General features: G+C 40.4%; 1 pseudogene; it reads right to left on the reverse strand.

The window, feature by feature from the left end:
- Positions 1 to 377: 377 nt before the first annotated feature.
- On the reverse strand, positions 378 to 495 carry LOC126459208 (5S ribosomal RNA; annotated as a pseudogene).
- Between the last annotated feature and the right edge of the window lie 5,674 nt (positions 496 to 6,169).

The following is a 6,169-nucleotide window of genomic DNA, read 5'->3' on the forward strand; positions in this document are numbered from 1 at the left end:
AACATGCAGAACAAAAATGCTACGAACTTATGCACCAAACTAATAAAATTAGTGGAACTGAAGTGATCCCATCGCCTTCTTGAACCATTCGCAGTAAAACGTAGCATTAGACTCAAGAGTCAAGATAAGTGAATATCAGTATAGTGTTAGAAGATATCCTTGTTAGACAAACTCCGCACTCCGTCTTCAGGCCACAAGTGGCCCATGGGGACCAACCGACCGCCGTGTCATCCTCAGTTGAGGATGCGGATTGGCAGGGCGTGTGGTCAGCACACTGTTCTCCCGGTCGTTACGATGATTCTCTTTGACCAGAGCCGCTACTATTCGGCCAAGTAGCTCCTCAGTTGGCATCACGAGGCTGAGTGCACACCGAAAAATGGCAACAGCACATGGCGGCCCTGATGGTCACCCATCCAAGTGCCGGCCACACCCGACAACGCTTAACTTCGGAGATCTGACGGGATCCGGTGTATCCACTGTGACAATCCCGTTGCCAGACAAACAGAAGGTATACATATATACAGGTCCAGCATCGAGTAGTGGATCTTATATGCTACAACGAAATTGAGGTTAACCCTGGTAGTTTACAGGAGAGAGAGAGCGAGTTTGTTTCGTAATACCCTTTAATTCAGCTATGACATTTTATAGGAACTCCAGGAAATGTCTGAAGAGGCTTTACACAACAGAAAAAACAAGGCTAAATTTATAAGTATTAAAAAGAAAGAACCTTGAGGTATTAGAACTTAAATCAATAATCAAAACACTGTGGAAGAGAACACTTCATTGTATCACTCAATTTAACATGAAAGAAACAGAAGTTTCAGGGATTATCTCTGAGTGGAAGGCAACAATGTACTGTCAGAACAAGAAGACATTCTACGTGATGTTAATAGATTTTACAGTACATTGTATAATGATACCAGCATAATCCAGCTGCTGCAAGAGATTTGCAGCAAAATACAGGTATAGACAACGCCATAACTGAAGAGAACAATGGGTTTCTCACATCTGAAATAACGAGCGAGGACGTGTTAAGCATAATTAAGTCTTCGTCTGCCCATTAGTCACCAGGGCCTGATGGCTTGCCTTTTGAATTTTATCGAGAATTCTGGCCTATAATAACTAATCCGTTTACGGATGTGCTAAATGAAGTTCTGAATTTAGCGACTTCCACACGAGTTCAAAGAAAGTTTAACTGTTTCAATACCTTGTTTGATGAACTCTTTTTACAAAATAACTGCGCGTATGCTGGAAGAAAGAATGAAGCCATTAATGGAAAAGATAATAGGAGACCACCAGACTTGTCTGTCTCGGAGGAATACTTTTAAAGCTGCCAGGTAATACAGGAATTTCACTCCCTGCTTTTCAAAAGCATCCGCAAAATAGGGCCTTGCTTTTATAGATCTCTCAAAGGATTACGACGGGGTTAATCACGTATATTTATTAACAACATTAACACATGTGGGTTTTGGTGAAGATTTTGTACAAGTTTTAATCAGCACTCAGTAAATGGCTTTTCACTCAACCCACTGAGATAAAAGAATAGCGTCCTAGAGGGATGTCCTTTGTCAGTTATCCTGTACGTTAGTTCACTGGAATCTTTTCTAAGATGACTGGACCTCAAGGGGTCAAATTATCAGGCATTGAAAAGGCCACCAATCGTACGCTGATGACGTTGAGTTATTATTCGAAGTAATGAAGATTTAGAAATATTAACCTGAGAACTTAAGATGTACTGTAACGCAACAGTTGCTAGGGTCAACGAGATGAAAACCTCATTTTTATATCTCAAAGGCCTTCACGATATTCGTTTGGGATGGGCCAATTCCGCGGATCATCACATCGCTGTGGGTGTCACCTCTTACCAATGTCCGCTTCAAACAATGAGCAACAACTGGAGAAAAGTGATGGATAAAGTCAGAGGTGCAACAATACTCTTTCAGGCCAGAGATGTCAACATTATGCAAAAAAATTAAATAATTAATTGGATCACTTTATTCATAGCTATTATAGGTCAAATTAACCCAGGCCTGAAGATCATAGCTATAAAAATTATGAATATAATTTGCAAATTTATTTGGACAGGGAATATTTTAATAATAGCGGTCGGTATAGTCACATAACCTACTGAAGAAGATGGGTTAGGTTTAACTGACGTACAGCAGAAGATTACGGCCTTAATACATAAAGAGAACGCCTCAAATTATTGAAAATCATCCAAACAGTGTAACCGTCAGATTATATGTGGTTCTAAAGCCCCAAAAATCTAAGGTCATCCACGATTACAGGTGGACTTGACTATTAGTTGAAATATTGGGCACTTCTTCCTCGTGATAAACCACATGGAATGTATCGTAAGGATCAAAGGGTTTAGGATATGCAGGAAGATAATGAAGAGATTAAAAATAACGGGAAAATGTTCAGATAGCCAAATGAAGACTGGAAAATAACGTGGAACCATATTACAAGTAAGGTACTGCTTCAGGTACCCAGGCAACATGACACCGAATTGTTGACAACGTAGTCAGCACAAGCAAAAATTGTACTCCAAACTTAGTGACACGAACGTGTGCAATAGACGCAACGCCTATGTAGAGGACATGCAGACATATGGAAGGAAATTCAACAACGTATTATCTGGAGAAATAAACGTAGATAAATTACTCTTCCCCGACGGTATTTTCTTTCCTGCTCAAAAAAACAAACGCTGTTGTGTGGCTGTTTGGAAACTGCATAAATTATGTCATTAACGAAAATGGAAATGATAATGGACTGAGTATGAACTATATGAAAAACAAAACATTATGTAGGAGGAGGGACCACCAAAAAAACTTTTGAAACATGTTAAGAATACTGTTTCAGATACAAGGCGTTGGATAACAATTTTAACTATCATAGCCTTCAGAAAACGTAGTCGCAATCCAAAGCAGTGAAAGAGTGAAATGTGGTGAGAGTTCCGTGTGCCCCAGGGTCGCTATGGTAGCCGTGACGGACTTAACAGAACCCCACACCATGATGTGTCATGTCAGCCTTCGATCAACTAAGTAGTAAATCCCACAACGAAGATCCCATGTGATAAGTTTTATTGGGCTCTTATTAGAATTATCAGAAGACTGTTTCAATGCGAGAAGTGAAAATGAATCTGAAATGGGGATTAAGAACGTAATTTTTTAATTATGAAAAGAGAAAATTTCCGTTTGTAAAATGGATCATCCACTTTTCAGTTCTACTCGTTGAGAGGGGAGAGAGAGAGACAGACAGAGAGGCAGAGAGAGAGAGAGAGACTGGCAATGAAGCCAAGAGATTGTCTTCTCCTATAAGTGATAGGACTGTTTCATTTTGCTTTTGACATCATGATTTCAAGTCTTTTGTTTAGAAAGGAAGGAATTTACTATTTAATTTTCATGTTTTGGAGAACTTCATCTTTATCACAGAGAAGAAAGTAAATAAATAAATGAATAAATAAACCAAAAGAATGTTTACTGTCCCTGCCTTTGGTACGGACAGATTCATGTTCGATTTCCAACACCTCCTATGATTTTTCTAAGGTAGGGATGTGTGGAACAGGGTACATATTGCCTGGTGAGGCCATATGAGGAGCTGTTCGAATAAAAAAGCAGTGGCATCATAATGATTCATCTACTGGTAATAAAGACTAGAGGTATTGGCGACATGATGATCACATGGTCCACGATCCAAGACCATTCATCGTACTGCCTTGCTGGCAGCAATTAGGCATTCAGAACAGGACCAAGGCCTAATTCGTGGGTGATATTAACGTTAAATTGAATAATACCCGGTGTTTTAGTTTGAAGATATTGCGGGTTCATTAGTGTTTAGAGTGGGGGAGAGTGTTTTACCTAGGAAGGCTTCTCACACTTTAACTTCTAGCCAGCCCTGTAAGAGAAGTTTTATATTTTCTTATTCCATTTTTAAATGATGTCGTTCACTTTTTATGAGCTCCAGTCTTTTTCTGATATTTGAAAAGGTGCACCGTAAAATTAAGGTTTTTCCAAGTGTGAAAACATGCCCCACTGTACAACACGGTCACGTACCTGAGGTAATGCGAAGATCAGTTTGAACACAGCCGCGCTCTATCATCCAAACAGTGTAACCGTCAGCTTATATGTGGTTCTAAAGCCCCAAAAATCTAAGGTCATCCACGATTACAGGTGGACTTGACTATTAATTGCTGGCGGTATGTCTTTGTCTTCCTTCTATCTCTGAACTGAATCACCCAGCCAGCCACAGAGGGAATCACAATTTAACGTGGATTTCAAATTACGGTGTAACTCGGCATTTTTCAAAGTAATGGTTCAAATGGCTCTGAGCACTATGGGACTCAACTTCTGAGGTCATCAGTCCCCTAGAACTTAGAACTACTTAAACCTAACTAACCTAAGGACATCACACACATCCATGCCCGAGGCAGGATTCGAACCTGCGACCGTAGCGGTCGCGCGGTTCCAGACTGTAGCGCGTAGAACCGCTCGGCCACTCCGGCCGGCTTTCAAACTAATCAACATTGTCAGAGGTGAAAGAAATGATAAGTGACATACACAATTCCTAGGTTACACCAGAGGCCGAAGCCGAGACCTTTGGATTTGCAGTCTGGCACTTTACCACTGAGCCAAACGAACGTTCTATTGAGATTTAAAAGAGCTGCCATCGAGAAAATCTTGTCGATGCTGTATGTAGACGTCTTCAGTTACAGTATTGTTCTACCACACAGCAATAATCAGTAAGCGAAATCAAATTAAGTAGAAGAATTATCAAAAACCAGTTACAAGTTAAATACGATCTGAAACTAATGCTATTGGAAACTAACATAAATTTCCGTTTTCATGACATGTAAAATTGTTAAGACATTAACAAAACTCAGTTAATTTGCAAGTGCCGCATCTCGTGGTCGTGCGGTAGCGTTCTCGCTTCCCACGCCCGGGTTCCCGGGTTCGATTCCCGGCGGGGTCAGGGATTTTCTCTTCCTCGTGATGGCTGGGTGTTGTGTGCTGTCCTTAGGTTAGTTAGGTTTAAGTAGTTCTAAGTTCTAGGGGACTTATGACCACAGAAGTTGAGTCCCATAGTGCTCAGAGCCATTTAATTTGCAAGTATCACATGTTGTCATTCTGTTTCAAGGCACAAAAAGGTGCATGACAGATGAAATACTGCCTAACCATCCACTCATTAAATAAACTGCTTCAAAAATTCATAGAACTTTAATTTTACTTTCCATAACATTCTGTAAGTAATTAAAAAATATATTAGATAACTTTAATATATAACACATTATTTAAATGCGTAGAACTCGGAATATTGGCAAGTGCTGCACAAAACACAACCTCATGTGTAGCAACAACAAAAAATGTAGAAAATGGCGGAAACAGCTTATGTCGGTCTCTAGTGCGCATTCCTTCATGTGATTCTAAAAATCAGTCAATTTTCATAAATTCTTGAATATCCGGTATTCTCTGGATAGTGACATACCGCCTGATATCTGTCCAGGCACTAACATCAGGGTAATTAGTTGTCGGATGCCCGATTCATCTCTAATTGAAATCCTTCAAAACGCTACATATCTGTTCTTCTTCGTGAAGGTTTGTGACTGCGCTAATTCGGGTGAAGAAATGCTTCGTACAAGTGTAAATGGTGCAAATTATTTTCGTTATATCTATGGAGAGTTAACTATGGAATCGCTGAAACGGAAACATAAACCTTACGTCGTGCAATTCACGCCTGGTAAAGAGGATCAAATCATATGTCCTTTGTTGCTCCCAAGATTTGGAGGCAACCAACGGCCTGTTATTTATGTCTCTCGAAAATACGAGGGGCGTTCAGTAAGTAATGCAACACATTTTTTTCTCAGCCAATTCCAGTTGAAAAAAAGCGAAATTTGTTGTGGGACACCGCGGAATATTTCCGCTTCAGCCCCTTTAGTTTCAGGAAGTTCCCACAATTGGCGGCACAATATGCAGCCTTCAAAATGGCGTCTATAACGGAAGTGCGTTCCAAGCAGAGAGTTCCTTTTAGCGGAAAACCAGAGCATCGCAGATATTCATAGACGCTTCAGAATGTCTACAGAGACATGGAACTGATAAAAGCACGGAGAGTCATTGGGTGAGGCGTCCGTTATCATGGCAATAAGGTCGCGCAAACCAGTCTGATCTCCTGC

This window comes from Schistocerca serialis, chromosome 2 (assembly GCF_023864345.2).
Source record: "Schistocerca serialis cubense isolate TAMUIC-IGC-003099 chromosome 2, iqSchSeri2.2, whole genome shotgun sequence".
Lineage (NCBI taxonomy): Eukaryota > Metazoa > Arthropoda > Insecta > Orthoptera > Acrididae > Schistocerca > Schistocerca serialis.